Source organism: Ambystoma mexicanum, chromosome 12 (genome assembly GCF_040938575.1).
Source record: "Ambystoma mexicanum isolate Mex_15411 chromosome 12, UKY_AmexF1_1, whole genome shotgun sequence".
Lineage (NCBI taxonomy): Eukaryota > Metazoa > Chordata > Amphibia > Caudata > Ambystomatidae > Ambystoma > Ambystoma mexicanum.
This window is the reverse complement of record NC_090936.1, coordinates 60622499-60642025: the sequence shown is the minus strand read 5'-3', so window position 1 is coordinate 60642025 and position 19527 is coordinate 60622499.

The following is a 19527-nucleotide window of genomic DNA, read 5'->3' as shown; positions in this document are numbered from 1 at the left end:
CCAGCAGCATAAGCACACATGAAATTCAGCACCAGGGACAGCTCCCGCTGGGCTGCAAGCAGAGCTGCAGGGCTCCAGCAGCATAAACACACCTGAAATTCAGCACCAGGGACAGCTCCCACTGGGCTTCAAGGAGAGCTTCAGTGACCAGGAAGCATGAGCACACGTGAAATTCAGCACCAGGGACAGCTCCCGCTGGGCTGCAAGCAGAGCTTCAGTGACCCAGCAGCATAAGCACACATGAAATTCAGCACCAGGGACAGCTCCCGCTGGGCTGCAAGCAGAGCTTCAAGGCAGCATAGGCACACGTGAAATTCAGCACCAGGGACAGCTCCCACTGGCCTGCAAGCAGAGCTTCAGTGACCTGGCAGCATAAGTACACGTGAAAGGGAGCTCACATGCCTCACGCACACTGCTTTCGACAAAAGGCCCATAATGCAGACGTCATCACACTCTACCAAAGTAGGCATCTCGCTTTTTATTTCTGTCCTCCACGGGTCACTGTTTTATTACTACCGGTTGGAACCCTTTGGTCCTCACTATAGGTTGTGGGTTAACAGTGAAAACAGGCTGTGTTTTGGAATACCGCCTGTTTACCCGTTCTGCATAATTGTGAATTTTGGCACCCATGGTCAAAAAAATCTGCCAGATAATTTGGGGGGGGATCTCCACTTACACCTGCTGTATGAAATGATCAAATCCCTTTTCTACCTCTGTTATGTTACTTTGTGCAGCCAATGACCTCCTACGCATGTTTCACAACTTAAAGGCCAAATCAACAGACATGTATTTCTGTTTTATCAATTTTTTACAAATAAATACTGAAAGGAAAAGAGTGATTTCCCTCTGCACGCCAAAATTCACAAAACCACCAACCCAAAACCGTGCAGTAAATTTGCATTCATGCAAGCATTTAGGGTATTTCAGTCTGGCGGCGCCAGACGCATAACTCGACACCTACCACAGCTCCACCTGTTATGTTACACCATCTTTTATCACCGCGATTTCTAGCACTAGAGCAGCTATCGTCAAGAGGCTTCTTGGCACTGAAACCTAGGACAACTTGCCTGAGCATCACACAACCCATGATTTAACGAGCAAGGTTTTTAAGGGTTTCCCAAAGGCAAGATGGAGCACCAAGGGTTGCTTATTGAAAGGAAGACCACCAAATCCCCTTTTTTACTTAGGACGTTCGGTTTCACTGACAAGTAAATCACCTCTAACGGCCCCTGTATTTAGATCTGCTAGTTAACACTGCAATAAGATCAATTAAATGACTTAAATATTTAAAGAGCCCACATCCCTGCTCACACTTGGAGTACTTGGGTGAGGGTAAATTGGCTTGGCCAGGCAACATGAAAATGGCTAACATTGGCCTTAATGAAACACACGCTGACTTATGTTTGCACATTTTTAAAGAGCTAACATCAAGTGGTGTTTTGATAAGTCATCTTGTCAGAAATCGAATTTTTGTTTCATGGGCTGGATGGTGCCCCAGCACTGGGCATTGGTGAGGAAGAAAGGCACCCAATGCATTGGGGAGTCCCAGTGTCCTAGTTGAGTATGGTGCAGGTAGGTCTAGCAGCAGAGCAGGCTCTGGGGGTGGGGGTGGTCCAGTTTCTCTGTTTCCGTTTTTGCTCCTAGGATCATTAAAGGGGTACGCAACGGGCCCCAAACTCATTTACTGTTACAATTCTGAAAATGGAGGTAACTCCTGTGAGCATCTCAGATTTGCACTCACTGCGTTGAGTATCCTGGATTGCCTCTTCTACACACTTGCAGAAATCTTTGTCAATGATGTGCTCCAGACATCTCTAGATTTGCTCCGGTTGTTTTTACTTCAATGTAAGCCACATGACCCGCCATCACCGTAAACCCCCAGGCTCCTCGCTATAGCTGCCATATTGCTTTTCCCCCCTTTCCCAGTCACATCCTCTGCTTGCCCATTTCTGCCCCCAAATGTCGACCCCATCACAATCTCGATGTCCCCCATTCACTCCCTCTCTACTTCCGTATCCGTGTTCTAATTCCGGGTCTTCCCATCCCATAGGTCACTATGCTCGGCTGGCCAGCACCAGGGTCCTGATTCACTTCTTTTGCTGCATCCTCGCTGTCCAGTGGCTGCAGAGAGATGGCCGGCGGCCCTGTCCTGGAGGATGCAGAGGCTGGAGACCTGAGGCATTGCAGGGAGAGTAGAGATGGCTGGTGACGCAGTGTTAAAGAGAGAGGAGAGGGTTACGGAGGGTGGATTTGGTCCGAGTGAAACTGGGAGGTAGAGTTTCAGAATTCTCAGGCCTTGACGCCTCTGCATCGGGAGCTTCACTACAGTGGGGGTGGGGTCTCGGTAGGTGGGTATGTGGTACAGGGTACTGCAGGGAGGGTCATTCTGAAATTAAAGCATATTGCTAGTTTGGACAATATGACCAAATATATCCACATTAAAAATAAAATCAGTTAGATAAAAACAATTACCATATTTTTGGAATGCCTGCCACGGTCAGATAGTGCTTTCAAACAAAAGTTTCAAAAATACCTTTTACAAACAGTATTTATACCAATTACATCTGGGAAGAGATGTCTTCAAGTTCCCGAATTGCAGACTGGTCAGAAATCCCGGCTTCTCCACTTAACCAAAGTGTGTGCTCCCGGCAATTTTCTTTCATCTCACTATCCCTTATCTGCCAAAATGAAAAGTCTATTTTAGGTATTCAGCTCACAATGTCTGCTAGTTCCAAAAAAAAGTCTCACACCTGATATTTCCATAGGCAAAAATTAACATTGACAAATCAGCACCTGAAACACCGGCCCAGAAAGCTCTTTGGGCTCTGAGCATTGATCGAAAAGTAAAAATAAGCAGCTGCGTCTGAAGTAAGTCTTCCACTTCCAGAAATCCACACTTCCTCGTCTGGAAAGTGGTTACACCATCGGTCCGAGTCAGACGATGGCTGTGCCCCAACTTGTGCATTAAGTTCCCAGTTCAGATTCTCTCTTCTCCTACCTTCCTGCCCTAGAGGAACTCGAGGCCTTTGATGCAGCTATACCTACATATTGGGCAGGCTCTCCAAATGTGGCTCACTTTCAACTCGGCACCGTTAGGATTGAGCCTCCTTACCGCTACTTTGCTTGGCAGTCAATGCATCATTTAAACTGAGAAGACTTTGTTCAAAGTTTTTGGGGAGTTTGGATTATTCCTAGCAAGAATACTGCAACATGCTTTAACTGGGCCATACTTTCTGGCTACTTCTTTCACTTCAGGCATTTGAAAGTACTGGCAATGTCGAAACCAATAAGACCTTCGGTAGCACAGAACCGGCAAAGAACAAAACAATACGTGGCGCAAGTTGTGAAAAGTGCCAGAGTGCTGTCTTCATTCTTCAGGAGGGAAGAGAAGACTTCAAAAGAAGTAGTTGACGTCCCTCCCTAAGACCAGGCAACAGGCATTACTGAGGAAACGGTACTGCCTGTGGTCAATGCGACACACTTTAAATGATGAGGCCTCAAGAACGCAAGCAGTAGAGGGCAGTGATGACCAACAGGAACAAGGCACTACAACGTGCATGTTTGAAGACATTTTGTATGGCCTAAATCAATGCCTAGACATGTGCTTGATCCAATTGTAATGGGAGGGCCTCAGCCTATGCCACCTCCTAATTATTCATACCCAAAGGATGACAGAAATAGGTACTTTTCTTCATCATATGGGTTCAGGGCATTACCTAACAAAGAAACAGTCTCCAGGCCATGGCTTCAATATTCTATTTTGACTGATAGAGTCTACTGTTTTTGCTGTAGGATTTTTGACTCTGAGCCAAAATCAAAACTTGGTAGTGATGGCCTTAATAACTGGAAGGATATTGGTGACTATTTGAAGGGCCTTGGAAGATCTTTCCAGGCGCAAGCGTCACGTCTGTGGAATAATCTCCCAAAAGATCTATTCACAGAAAAAAATCACATATTTTTCTGGAAGCAGCTGAAAACAGTCCTCTCTGAATAGATTTTTCTCTGTCCCTGGTTGACTCCCCTTTCTGCCCTTCTGCGCCCTGATGCCTGCGGGCTACCGGCGCATTATAAATCTATAAATAAATAAATATTTGAAAGCGCACAAAGGGTCTCCTGAACATGGCAAATTCAGTGGCAAGTGGGTGGATGCTGAAAGGTGCCTCGCAGGAAATGTTGGGATTGATTCTCTCATGCAAGATCAAATACTGATAGAGGCCAAGCGTTGGCGGGCGGTGCTTGAAAACATTATGTTCGTTGTCTTTCTGTAGAAAAATAATTTGGCATCTTCAAACAAGTAAGGGACATTTCTTAGGCTTTGTTGAACTAATGGGGAAATTTGCATCGAGTGACCACAGAGGAGATACACACTCACTATTGTGGAAATGTCATTCAGAATAAACTAATTAGTTCAATGGGGTCTCAAGTGAAGAATGCAATTTTTGCAAAGTGTGAACACAGCAGAATATTTCTCAGTTATTTTGGATTTTATTCCAGATATCAGCCACACCGAACGACTGTCTTACACTGTAAGCATTGTGGATATTACAGGGACAGACATGTGGGTATCACCCCACAGATGACACATCTGGTGCAAACCTTCTTTATTCGGAAATGTCAGTATGTGGTCTAGAGATGGACAACTGCGTGGTCAGGGGTATGATAATGGTGCAAACATGATTGGGGCTAAACAAATAAGTCCGAAAGCGAGTTCTCCAGCAATACCCCTGTGCATCTATGAACTCATGTGGATGCCACAGTTTATATCTGGGGGTTGGTGATGCTTCCGAATCCTCAGTGAAGTCTGTTTCTCTTTTTGGCACACTTCAGAGACGCTATCATTTGTTTGCAGCATCAACCAAACGCTTCAGCATTCTCAGTGAGCATGTCAACGATCTTTCCTTGAAAATGGTCTGTCAAATGCTATGGCAATGTAGAATTGAAAGCATGAGAGTGGGCGGTATCAATCTCTTGAGATACGCACAGCACTCATGAGCGTTGAAAAAAAAGTCAATGACCCAACACTGTCCTCCGAGGCAAGGTCCCTTGCTTTACACTGGAAGATAACAGTTTTAGTTGTACTTTAGTTGTGCAGTATGGACTTCTATTTCAGGTGAACATTGTAAGAAAGTCCATGCAGTCCAACATAATTGATTTGCCGGCCTGCAATGACCTACTTAAGAACTGCATTGCCGTTGTCAAAGGGTATAGAACTGTTGGTTCTGAGTTTGCAGTAACAACTGCAAAAGAGACAGCCTTATTTTTAGATGTCGACTCTACTTTTAAGGCAACTAAACAGCATAGGAAAAAGAAAAGAATGTGTGCCTATCAGACTCAGGGAGAGACTCCTGAAAATGAAGAACTTCTTTAAGTAACTGGATTTTTTCCCCTGATTGACACCATAACTACTTTGCTTGAAAGGCGCTTTTACCAGTTGTCTGCTCACAACACAAGCTGGGTTCACCAGGCACAACATAAAGCTCTTGCCTGGAAAATAAGAACTGATAAAACCGTGCAAGCACCTGGAGCAATTGTTAGCAAACGGTGGTGATAGTGCAGCAGAATCAGAATCAGATATAGATGGTTCCCAGCTGGGTGATCACCTGAGACATATCCAGCCATTACTTCAGAACAGTTCCGTTACCCCGTTTGCAGTTCAGCGTCACATTCATCCTACAAAAACCCATTGGTGGTTTCCAAATGTGTGGGTTATGATATGATATGATAGGTTATTTATAACGCGCTTAATACCCAGAGGTTTCTAAGCGCAGATGCGGGAATCGAACCTGTGTTGCTCTGTGACGTCTTGCTTCCAAGGCGAGCGCGTTGCCCCTGAGCTATCCTCCCGAGCCATGAGACTCCTACTTACAATTCTAATTACTGTGGCAAATGGTGAAAGGAGCTTTAGTGAATGAAAACTGATAAAGACATACTTGCGCTCTACAATGGCCGAAGAAAGGCCATCAGCCCTTGCTGTACTTTCAATTGAGAGTGAACAGGTTGAAAGAATTGATTATGCGGCAGCAATAAATGACTTCGCGCCAGCAAAGTCGAGGAAAGTGCCCTTAACACAGACTAAACTTTGACACAAAACTTTAAAAACCAAGACTAGTATGTACTGTTTGTGTACTTTGTTGTGTCTGAGGAAGTACTGCAAAGTTCTCCAATCACAATGCATTAAAACCTGTTTCATTTATATAACAGTGGTTTATGGATGTTGAGTAGGAGTTACTTAACCGCGGAGTGTAGTTTGGGAGTGATGCGCATGCCGAGCGCGCGCGGGAGGAGGCGCATTCCAGTGTTTGGCACCGGGCACCTAATGGACTAGAACCTGCCCTGCATGGTACACTGCATCACCAGGCAAACATCTTGTGTGTGAGGCATCTGGTTTGTGAGTAGCGCCACACCGCAGAGAGAGTGGAGAGGTACCATCAGAGTTTCTCTCAGCCTATCGGCGAAGAGGAACAACATAAATAAATAAAACACCGTCACTTGCCGACACAACAAGTCTTGTGATTCGTGCGTCAGCCGCTAATGGCAAGTACTGCGGCGTAGAGGATGACAGCATCTGCAATGTCCATCGAACGCCACAAAATGGTATCAATACTTTAAGTGGCAGCATCATAAAAAGTACCATACATTACCGCAGCCCTGTTCATTGTTTTATTTAACACCATCAGTGTTGGGATGGGTTTACAAAAGCTTGGAGAAAAAAATACCCTTTGACCTGGAAGGTCAAAGTAGAATAAGCCGTTTCCGCTATGTCACACATGCCACAGCGCCACCATGTGGCCATGACTGGAGGCTCACCTCCTGTTCAGGGCTACAGAGCAAGGAATTGTGGGTATACACATCAAATCAAATGTGTGCTTTTAGCCCCATACAATGGTCTAATTTGAGTTTTTTTGCATAACCACAATGCATTGCTCTGGCGCTCGGAATGAGGATTTGTGCATAGCTAAGCCAGAGAACAGGAGGGGACACTCAGACAGCAGGGGCTTTTTGATTTTTCCTGAGTCCTCACAGGCACCCAGGCAGTGGCGCGCTTCCAGCAGCACTCACTTTGTGACAGTGCTGGACTCAGTGAAGGTGCAAGATATAAAAGTGCTTTCACTCTCCTGCATGTTCTAAACAGAGCCCTCTACAGCTCAATAAATGGAATGGGGCTTATTACGAGCATGGCGGTGCAGTGGCGGTAACGGGATTGCCACCACTTTTCCTGCTCCGCCAAACTACGAGTATGGCCCAGGAATGTGGGATTTACCTCCAGCATCGTGCTGGAGGTACACCACCCCCCACTTTCTGCCGAAAATCGGCAAAGTTGGCCGAATGACCATGGCCGTCATACTACTAAAAAATGCCCCATAGAGTCCAAAGAACTCTCAAAAAATGGTGATTAACTCTGCTACCGCCAATTGTATTCTGGCGGTAGTTCTGCTGGACCAAGTGGTTGTAACAGTGATTCCATTCTGCGGTATTCCGTCAGATGTATTGCCAGAATACCGCCCAATTCGTAATGAGCCCGAATGTTCTAATAGCGTTCATCATCTTCATCTCAGGTTATATTCGCTAAGACTAACTCTATCTGCACTTGATCTGTCCTGTCTCACGTACTGTTACTTTCCGTTTGTCCATGTCTCCATGTATGCGCCCCGATGCCTGCGGGCAGTCGGCGCAATACAAAAAAAATAAAATAAAAAAAAATAAATTATAACTTGTACAGAGGTCATTAATGGCCTGTAAATCCATTGGTGAGGGCCATAATGCTGCACAAGATCAAAGTAACTGGTCAGTACCGCCAGCCCAAGGTCATGCAAGGAATGTCAAGGGCAAGTATGTTTGGGAGCTAACATATTATTTTCTAGTAGTAACTATATGTTACTTTATTCATCTTAAACTTACATTTTTTAGATCTTAAATTTAACTGCGGTGATGTCCTAAGGGTTGAAGGGCGTGTTATTTAACCTCACGGTGTCATGTGATTCCATTTCCTGTGATGTCATCGCATACAGGGTGTCTACGAAATGGCACTCTTATTTTTGGACAGCGGCGCAGTGGCACGCTGCAGACAGATTGGAGGATGGGCTGAGGGCACACTGATTTCATTGGCTAGCCCAGCAGTGGGCTGGATTTCCGACTAAGGCCCTAACCAGTTTCTCTTTCTCTCTCTCTCTCTCTCTCTCTCTCTCTCTCTCTCAGGATATTTGAACATTCCGTTCCTGTTTTTATTCTGACCACTTCTGCATGTGTTTTCTTGAGCACAGCCCTGCAGTGCACCCCGCCTTGATTGGTAGCAAGCAATGCATGTATTATTAATGACATGCAATGACTAAAGCGACAGATAATTATACAAATGCTTGGAAAAATATGTTGCCTGAATAAGATTACCATATTTTTGCAATCAAGCACATAATGCACTGTGTGCATATTAGAAAATGTGACATTAGCATGAGAATTGTATTGACATACATGGCAACCATTTCCACTGCCTTTCCCTTGGGTGAATACAATGTGGTCTGGCGAGGGTCACATTGCATAGCCTGTACCTCCTGCCTGTAACCGTCTGTATTTGCAGATTCCATAGCCTGTACCTCCTGCCTGTAACCGTCTGAACTCCCAGATTCCATAGCCTGTACCTCCTGCCTGTAACCGTCTGTACTCCCAGATTCCATAGCCTGTACCTCCTGCCTGTAACCTTCTGTGCCCCCCTCCAGATTCCATAGCCTGTACCTCCTGCCTGTAACCGCCTGTACTCCCAGATTCCATAGCCTGTACCTCCTGCCTGTAACCATCTGTACTCCCAGATTCCATAGCCTGTACCTCCTGCCTGAAACCGTCTGTACTCCCAGATTCCATAGCCTGTACCTCCTGCCTGTAACCGTCTATACTCCCAGATTCCATAGCCTGTACCTCCTGCCTGTAACCTTCTGTGCCCCCCTCCAGATTCCATAGCCTGTACCTCGTGCCTGTAACCGTCTGTACTCCCAGATTCCATAGCCATGAACCTCCTGCCTGCAACCTTCTGTACCCCCAGATTCCATAGCCTGTACTTCCTGCCTGTAACCTTGTGAACCCTCAGATTCCATAGCCTGTACCTCCTGCCTGCACCCTTCTGTACCCCCAGATTCCATAGCCTGTACCTCCTGCCTGCAACCTTCTGTACCCCCAGATTCCATAGCCTGTACCTCCTGCCTGTAACCTTGTGAACCCTCAGATTCCATAGCCTGTACCTCCTGCCTGTAACCTTCTGTACCCCCAGATTCCAATGCCTGTACCTCCTGCCTGTAACCTTCTGTACCCTTGATTCCATAGCCTGTACCTCCTGCCTGTATTCCATAGACTGTACCTCCTACCTGCAACCTTCTGTACCCCCAGATTCCATAGCCTGTACTTCCTGCCTGTAACCTTGTGAACCCTCAGATTCCATAGCCTGTACCTCCTGCCTGCACCCTTCTGTACCCCCAGATTCCATAGCCTGTACCTCCTGCCTGCAACCTTCTGTACCCCCAGATTCCATAGCCTGTACCTCCTGCCTGTAACCTTGTGAACCCTCAGATTCCATAGCCTGTACCTCCTGCCTGTAACCTTCTGTACCCCCAGATTCCATAGCCTGTACCTCCTGCCTATATTCCATAGTCTGTACCTCCTGCCTGTAACCTTCTGTACCCTTGATTCCATAGCCTGTACCTCCTGCCTGTAACCGTCTGTACTCCAAGATTCCATAGCCTGTACCTCCTGCCTGTAACCTTCTGTGCCCCCCTCCAGATTCCATAGCCTGTACCTCCTGCCTGTAACCGTCTGTACTCCCAGATTCCATAGCCTGTACCTCCTTCCTGTAACCATCTGTACTCCCAGATTCCATAGCCTGTACCTCCTGCCTGAAACCGTCTGTACTCCCAGATTCCATAGCCTGTACCTCGTGCCTGTAACCGTCTGTACTCCCAGATTCCATAGCCATGAACCTCCTGCCTGCAACCTTCTGTACCCCCAGATTCCATAGCCTGTACTTCCTGCCTGTAACCTTGTGAACCCTCAGATTCCATAGCCTGTACCTCCTGCCTGCACCCTTCTGTACCCCCAGATTCCATAGCCTGTACCTCCTGCCTGCAACCTTCTGTACCCCCAGATTCCATAGCCTGTACCTCCTGCCTGTAACCTTGTGAACCCTCGGATTCCATAGCCTGTACCTCCTGCCTGTAACCTTCTGTACCCCCAGATTCCATAGCCTGTACCTCCTGCCTGTAACCTTCTGTACCCTTGATTCCATAGCCTGTACCTCCTGCCTGTATTCCATAGACTGTACCTCCTACCTGCAACCTTCTGTACCCCCAGATTCCATAGCCTGTACTTCCTGCCTGTAACCTTGTGAACCCTCAGATTCCATAGCCTGTACCTCCTGCCTGCACCCTTCTGTACCCCCAGATTCCATAGCCTGTACCTCCTGCCTGCAACCTTCTGTACCCCCAGATTCCATAGCCTGTACCTCCTGCCTGTAACCTTGTGAACCCTCAGATTCCATAGCCTGTACCTCCTGCCTGTAACCTTCTGTACCCCCAGATTCCATAGCCTGTACCCCCTGCCTGTAACCTTCTGTACCCCCAGATTCCATAGCCTGTACCTCCTGCCTGTATTCCATAGTCTGTACCTCCTGCCTGTAACCTTCTGTACCCTTGATTCCATAGCCTGTACCTCCTGCCTGTAACCTTCTGCACTCCCAGATTCCATAGCCTGTACATCCTGACTGTAACCTTCTGTGCTCCCTCCAGATTCCATGGCCTGTACCTCCCGCCTGTAACCTTCTGTACCCCCAGATTCGCTATCGTTAAAACCTTGGCCTTAACATTCCAGTATTCTACTCGCAGTGCAGCATTCAGCGCAGCTCAGGCATGCTGCCTTCGTATGGGTCTTGGGAGTGCAGCTCATGCTTTAAGTGCTTGCCTCTGCCATGGTGCCAGCCTGTATGTTGCAGGTTGGCACCCCGGCAGAGAAAGCTCAGCCTTTCGGCCTTCCCGAGCTGCTGCTATTATGCAGTGCTTAAGAGTGGTCCGAAACCAGCATAAAAGTGCTGTATGAAAACCTGATATCATTATCTGAGCTAATCTAACAATATAATAAAAGACCAGATGTATGTTTGTCCGATGCAGTAGCTTTGCCCGTTGTCACCGCTAGAGGGAGCTGTTGCCTTAGGAAATATAGTGGTCCTACTGTTTCAATGAAGACCAGCACTTTGTCCCATGCACACAGGCTCTTCAATTAGTTATTATATAAACAAGGAGGTAAAAACAAAGATTTTGGACGCGCTATATTTTCATAGTGGTGAAATCAAAATATTTCTTCTTAAGTGTCACACCAATTGTTATTTTAATTCAAGCCAACGTAAAAAACATAGACATATGGGCACATTTAGGAGCACAGCAGAATAACCTTCAGGGACAGAAAATCTTGCGTTAATGCAAAAGGGGAAGCGTGTGATGCACTAACAATATGGGTTAAAAAAAGCAGAATAACTACAGTACATGTTGGAAGTGAAACTTAGGCCATTGAGGATTACGGGGACTGTTCGATCCTTCTGCAATCTCTCCCACAGTAGCCAACTGCCATCTTTGGAGAGCTTCGTGCACAAGGTCACTTCCCGGGGCAACCATTGAGCCCTGGCTAAGCCTCCACAGCAACAACTACAGTCAACAGACCCATGTGATATTATATGATATGGCATTTATAACTGGAGACTATCAATAAAGCAATGACACGAACTGAGACACAAGACAGAAGTGTACTCCTACAGGGCACTCCCAAAAGAGAAGATCGAAATCTGATACATACGCTAAAGTACTCTAGCCAAAGCTTCCAAATTAAAAGAATTAGACATAAAAATTGGGAATTAATTAAATCTAATGAAACCTTATCCCAGCTATTCCCAGATCCACCAATGATGGCGTATAAACGTGGAAAGAATTTCAGAGACCAATTGATAAGAGCTGAAATGAGTAAACCAACAACCCAGAGGACTCTAAGTAAAACTAAAGCTGGCACTTTTGCCTGCTTACACTGTCAGCATTGTAACAACCTGATCAAAGGCGACCATATTCGCCATCCACACACTGGAAAAAAGGTCATGCTAAAAATGTTCGCAACATGTGATACTAAAAATGTTATTTACGCCATACGCTGCCCTTGCGGCAAATATTATGTCGGAAAAACCAATAGACGGGCTAAAGACAGATGGACGGAACATAAATCTTGTATCCGCACACAGAACAACAAATCACCCGTCTTCAGACATTTCCGGGACATGAGACACAGTGTTTCCCAAATGCGATTAGTAATTTTGGAAGTTCTGCATCCATTTAGCAGGGGAGGGAACCTACCCAAACTATTGGCTCAGAGAGAACTGTTTTAGATCAACAAACTAACTTGACGCAATGACCCCATTAGGCCTTAATGAGGGCTATTACCTAGGTCCATTTTTATAGCCACAAAGCAGAACACAAATCCTGTTAACATTCACTGTCCTGTATTTAACATCATGTGTATTGTATCTAAGGTGTAAAAGTGCACAAATATTTAATACATCTTTTTTTTTAAAAAGCTGATAGTAGATTGTACACCCATTCATTTTGGGGTAGACAAATTGTTTATATGATGATTTTATTGTATACATGCTCTCTTTTGACACACAACTGAATGGCTTTGTAAAGGGATGGATGTATTGAGGTCATCGCAATGACTATTTGCCTAGATTTAACATTGAATTTATTCAAAGATACAGACTGTACATATTTCCTTATTAGATGTCCCTGCATCATTTAGACATCCACCCTTATGTAAGCGATGGACCACCGTCCCTGCCCATTGGTATTGCACGGTATCATCTACACGTGCTCTTAAAAACTGGCAATACATATTTGTACTAATTATGTATACGTCACCCACGTGGGTAAAACATAACATCTTATTGTCTTTTTCATTATTACGGTACTTTTGCGTACGTGAACGTCATTTCATGCATATGACATCACGTTATTTCTACCTTCTACTCTTGAGGTAGTCTCTGCATTTCTAAACCACTTCCTGTGGTTTTCTTTACAATACGCGGCTCGCGCGTGCTCGGGTAACGTCACAGCCTGTGGCGCCGCTCGCGCATGCGCGAGTGATGTTACGCAGTTAATTCTGCACCTCCAAACCACTTCTTGTGGTTCTCTTTACATTTTCGCCGCGTGCGCGGGTGACGTCACAGCCTGTGGCGCCGCTCGCGCATGCGCGAGTGATGTTACGCAGTTAAGTCTGCACCTCCAAACAACTTCTTGTGGTTCTCTTTACATTTTTGCCGCTCGCGCGTGCGCGGGTGACATCACAGCCTGTGCCGCCGCTCGCGCATGCGCGAGTGACGTCTTCTTGTTAATATTGCCATATATAAAGAACCTGCGGCGGATGCGATCTGAAAGCTGCGCTTCCTGACCGCATCTCCGCCGTGGATCACAACATCTGCTACATCTGGCACTTTCCTTAAAGTAAGTTGGGCTTCCTTTCTCTCTGGACAGTCTCTACGGACTTAAATTCTACCAGTACACTGATATAAACATTCTCCCTTAGGTGAATGCAGCCATTCTCTATTTCTACTTGACATGTCCACAGCAGCTGTACTTGTCATGTTAATTTAATTGTGAAGCTCTCTAGCATTCCAGTTGAGAACATTTCTTCTGCATTATTCTCTTCTTTCAGAAGAAGGGTGAGTCTGAATTATATGTCCCCCCCCCCAATATCACTCCCTATAGGCATTTCTGTGACTGAATACACCCACCACTTCTAATTAAGTGTAGAGGAGTCTAATTCTGAAAATTGTGTTTTTAATCTTTAAGTAATTATGTAGTTGTCTAAAGAAGTAAGCTATCAACAAAAAATTGGTATTTTCGGTTAAGGATATTTTCATATTAGCGGCTTCAAGTTCTATGTGACATTTGTGACTATGTGACCATTTGAACAAGTTCCTTTTCTGAATGAATGTTGGTTAAAAATTACTGATTTTTCTTTCATAAATTCGATAAGATTAGTAATGGTTTTTATAAATCTCTATTTCTATAGATCAATGTGAAAAATTGTTTTGGAATTTACGCCCCTGATTAAGAGAAAATGAATCTCGAAACGCGTTAGGCCATCTTGAAAATAATATTAAAAAGGAGAAGACCTCTCTTTCTCTAACAAAAAGGAGTCATTTAATGAAAAACATTTTTGAATGTATTTTTCTTTTTTCATCACCACCATACATGTTTTTATCATGTAAAACTTGATGCTAAATAGTCTTTGAGACTAAAACAATTTTGTCATAATATTCCTTAGGCTTATCGCCTGATTGAAAGTGTGCAGGGGACGTAGCTTTCCATAATTTGGATCTTCTCTAGTATATTCCAGCCTAGATACCAAGGCTGAGTCTCTCTCCCCTGCACCTCAAATTCTGTTAAAACATTCAATTGAATTATACTTACCTCTTATGTACCCACAATTTTGAAAATTGGTGTGCAAGTGTATTCCGGTGTTTTGTTAGTATTCGTTTCCCACAGAGGTGGGTTGGTATCTATACATTACGCTAGCACCCACAATATATAATATGTCATTTTCAAGCATTAGCTCATTGACAGACAAATCAGCTACGACACTAGCTTTCTCAGAAGAGGAAGCAACTAGAATCTTAGGACTTATTAAGGACACAAGTAAAGTAACCTCATTGGATAATAACCCAGAGCGACTAATTCAAAAACTAGAGCGTCTAATTAGACGTGAGATTTCACAAAAACTGCATGCAACTACACTTGCGGAGTACTATAGAGCAAAACGTATCCCACGAGGACTGAGAATTTATCTGAAGCCAACACTTTGCAAAGAAAATAATGAATTTGTCAACAGATGGGAACACATACTTAACAAGTACTCATTAGACTTGATCTTGCTCACTATAGAGGAAGTATCAAAATCAGTCATAACTTTGCAGCAAGAGATAGAAGAAGTCTCTACACAATTGTCAAAACTCAAATCGGATAGTGAACTACAACAAATTTTGGAGGACACAAACAACAAATTAGATTCCTACAAACATGATATAGAACAACGCAAGATCAGATCATTTCGCCGTGACAACTTGGATTACGCCAGAGATATCGTTTACTCTTGGCAGGAGTTTTATGCGAACAATAGACCACCACCGAGGAGACCACAGAGACCCCAGACTACACCAGACAGCAACACAGATAGTAGCGAAGTATTAAGTGGGGAAGTCGGCGACAGGTCTCCACCCTCAACAGCATCAACTTCTGTGAATATCCCAGCTAAAGATCAACCAGAGGATACCAGAACTAGACCAATACCAGAAATCCGACCAGTTCCTTTTTTAGGAAACGGAAAACAAGACGGGGGAAGAAGGAAACTGCGACAAAAAAAGAAATAGACAAAAATTTGGTAATCAACATCTCATCAAAACCACTTACTTCTGCACAAATACAAACACTCAACCTAGGAATCTCATTCATACCAACAACCTCCACATCCTTCTTTGAAGAAGAAGTTAATCTGTTTAAATTAATACGGAAAATGGAGCTAAAAGTATTCTTTAACAATATTGAGAATAACATACAACCTAAAGATACACCAAGATACTGTCAAGGATGGCACTCTGTCAAGAGTGGCACAGGGCCTCCAGGTAGGGTTTGGGTGGCCGTGTTGATGTGAGGTGACAGATAAGTACACACACAGCAGGAAACTCATCAAGAAAGAAAAGTAGGCAACTGTAGTTGTGAACAGAAAGGGTCAGTTAATACAAAGATGCAAACAAACTGGATTCCCTCTTGGGGTGTATGCAGATATGGAAAAAGAGTGTTCCACGGACCTTTGGAAACTCCAGCCTTCTGCACGGATTACTATTACAGAGGCCCACTCTGTCTGCTCATGGCCGTGAACAACAGCTGTGGGTGTCTGTTAAACAGAAAACGCGACAAGGGAAGTGGTAGAGGTTGCCTGCCGGAAACCAACAGTCAAGCTCTGTACAAAGAATCAACATAAGACACAAGAGAGACAAGAACAGAAATAACCAGGGACAAGGAAGTCTTAGAGAAATCTAGCAGAAGGGAATGAAGGAAGAAACAGTACAATAGAAATGGGTAAACTAAAGGGGAGGACAGAGGAGTCAAGGAAGAGAAGGACAGGGATCAAGAACAAGGGGTTGCAACAAGGAAGAGAGCAAGGGAGCATCAGCCAGGAAAGAGGGGGGCTGCAAACAAGGAAGCAGGGCTGCAGTACCAAATGGTACAAGGTACAGAAAAACTGTAGTGGATTGCAGAGGACTGTAGTAGGCTGCTAGGCAGAGAGTCCAGAGGAGCAGGACTGAGAGCTGTAGTAGGCGGCAGACAGAGAGGCCAGAGGATTAGGGCAGCAAGGAGCGAACCCAAAGGAACAGGGCATAGAGGCAGAGAGACCCGAGGGTCAGGGCTGAATGCAGAAGAGAGTAGCAGGCTGCAAGGCAGGGAGCCCAGCGGAGCAGAGCAGCAAGGAGCGAGCTCAGAGGAGCAGGGCTGTGAGGCAGAGAGCCCAAAAGGCTAGGGCTGTAGGCAGCGGAGTGTAACAGGCTGCAAGGCAGGAAGCCCAGAGGAGCAGGGCTGTGAGGCAGAGAGCCCAAAAGGCTAGGGCTGTAGGCAGCAGGGTGTAGCAGGCTGCAAGGCAGGAAGCCCAGCGGAGCAGGGCTGTGAGGCTGTGAGCCCAAAAGGCTAGGGCTGTAGGCAGCAGGGTGTAGCAGGCTGCAAGGCAGGAAGCCCAGCGGAGCAGGGCTGTGAGGCAGGGAGCCCAAAAGCCTAGGGCTGTAGGCAGCAGGGTGCAGCAGGCTGCAAGGCAGGAAGCCCAGAAAGAGCACTGTAACAAAAGCAGGAAAATGCAGCAGCAGGAACAGCATACAAATGCGAGACAAAAGGCAAAAAGGGGCTGGGAGGACTCTTGATGCAAGAGACTGAGCTCCCGCAGGCAGCTGCTTAAATACAGCCCTTCCCTGTGCTGAGGCAGGCTAATTGGCAGCACCTGGAGCAGCACACCTGAAAACAATCTGCCTCCTCCCTCTCTGGTCCTGAGATGGTGGAAGCAGCACTGATCCCTAGGGCTTCTGGGGATTGTGGTTCCATTTCTGACGAATGGGAATGGCCAGGAATTGATAGCTGTAGCAAGGTGCATTGTGGTACATGTAGTTAGTTGAGTTATATAAGAAGGCACCAAAGTCACGCAAATGGGAATTAAGTACCAAAGTGTGAATAGGGGTTGTTCCAAGAGTATTCTGAAGATAAATGAATTACAAATAGTCCATGATGGTTTCCAATGTGTGCGCCCATGGCGCAGGCATGACAGATACCTAGAAATGAAGACCAAGAGCACATTTCACCCTCAGGTGTCAGGTGAACCACCCCCTCATCAATCTGTTTAAACAAAGAACTATGAAGGATTTGAAACGCCTTAAATATGCTCCTCCAAAGAGATGCAATATCAGGAAACACCAATTGAAACTGATAAAACAACTTGCGAAGACAACACCTTAACATTAAAACAGGCTGATAAAGGTGGAGCTCTTGTCTTGATGGACACCTCGCTTTATGACAAAGGTTGTCGTAAATTGCTGGACGATATTCGCACATACAAACTACTTGACAATGACCCAGTCATTGGTATTACTACAATAATACAGACAACTGTGGACAAAGCTGAGACTATGAATTGGATCTAGGAGAAAACAGCAGAATACCTAATTCAAAAACATCCTGTTACTCCGGTATTCTATGGACTCCCAAAAATCCATCAAAATCTGAACGATCCACCATTCCGCCCGATTGTTGCAGGGACCGATAGCATTTTCCAACCTCTAGATATCTACCTGGACACTGCTCTCCAACCATCAGTACAGTCAATCAGTACCTATTTTAAGGATAATACTCACTTCTTGAGAACTCTACAGTCACTACAGTTGGATGAAGAAAATCTACTACTTTTCACAATGGACGTAAAAAGCCTATACACATCCATCCCACATTCAGAAGGTATAGAGGCAATGGATTGGTTCTTATTGACACACCGAGATGTGAACATCCAAAAAGTGTTTGCATTAGAACTACTATATATCATACTCTACAACAACTATTTTCGATACAACGGACAATATTATCTTCAAATTTCAGGTACCTCGATGGGGTCATCAGTGGCCCCATCCTATGCCAATATTTTCATGTACCACTTTGAAAAAACACACGTATTGGATAACCCAACTTGGCAGAACAAAATACCAATATGGTTAAGATATATCGATGATATATTTGGTAGTTGGAGAGGCACGGAATTAGAACTACTGGAATTCTAGAATTATTTAAACACCTGTAACCCAAGAATTGGCTTTACAATGGAGATTGGCAAACCTTCGGTGAACTTCCTTGATGTCACGGTGGAATACACTGGCACACACATGAAAACAAAAATCTTCCGAAAACCCACAGATGTGAACAGTTGTCTGCACCATGCAAGTCACCACCCAAAACACCTAAAAGATAACCTACCGTACAGCCAACTGTTACGACTAAAAATAATCACTTCGGAAACAGACACACTACAGGAGGAATACAATACCATGAAGGAAAGATTCCTTGACAGAGGATTCCCTATGGAGACTATCAATAAAGCAATTACACGAACTGAGACACAAGACAGAAGTGTACTCCTACAGGGCACTCCCAAAAGAGAAGATCGAAATCTGATACATACGCTAAAGTACTCTAGCCAAAGCTTCCAAATGAAAAGAAATATACATAAAAATTGGGAATTAATTAAATCAGATGAAACCTTATCCCAGCTATTCCCAGATCCACCAATGATGGCGTATAAACGTGGAAAGAATTTCAGAGACCAATTGCTAAGAGCTGAAAGGAGTAAACCAACAACCCAGAGGACTCTAAGTAAACCTAAAGCTGGCACTTTTGCCTGCTTACACTGTCAGCATTGTAACAACCTGATCAAAGGCGACCATATTCGCCATCCACACACTGGAAAAAAGGTCATGCTAAAAATGTTCGCAACATGTGATACTAAAAATGTTATTTACGCCATACGCTGCCCTTGCGGCAAATATTATGTCGGAAAAACCAACAGACGGGCTAAAGACAGATGGACGGACCATAAATCTTGTATCCGCACACAGAACAACAAATCACCCATCTTCAGACATTTCCGGGACATGAGACACAGTGTTTCCCAAATGCGATTAGTAATTTTGGAAGTCCTGCATCCATTTAGCAGGGGAGGGAACCTACCCAAACTATTGGCTCAGAGAGAACTGTTTTAGATCAACAAACTAACTTGACGCAATGACCCCATTAGGCCTTAATGAGGGCTATTACCTAGGTCCATTTTTATAGCCACAAAGCAGAACACAAATCCTGTTAACATTCACTGTCCTGTATTTAACATCATGTGTATTGTATCTAAGGTGTAAAAGTGCACAAATATTTAATACATCTTTTT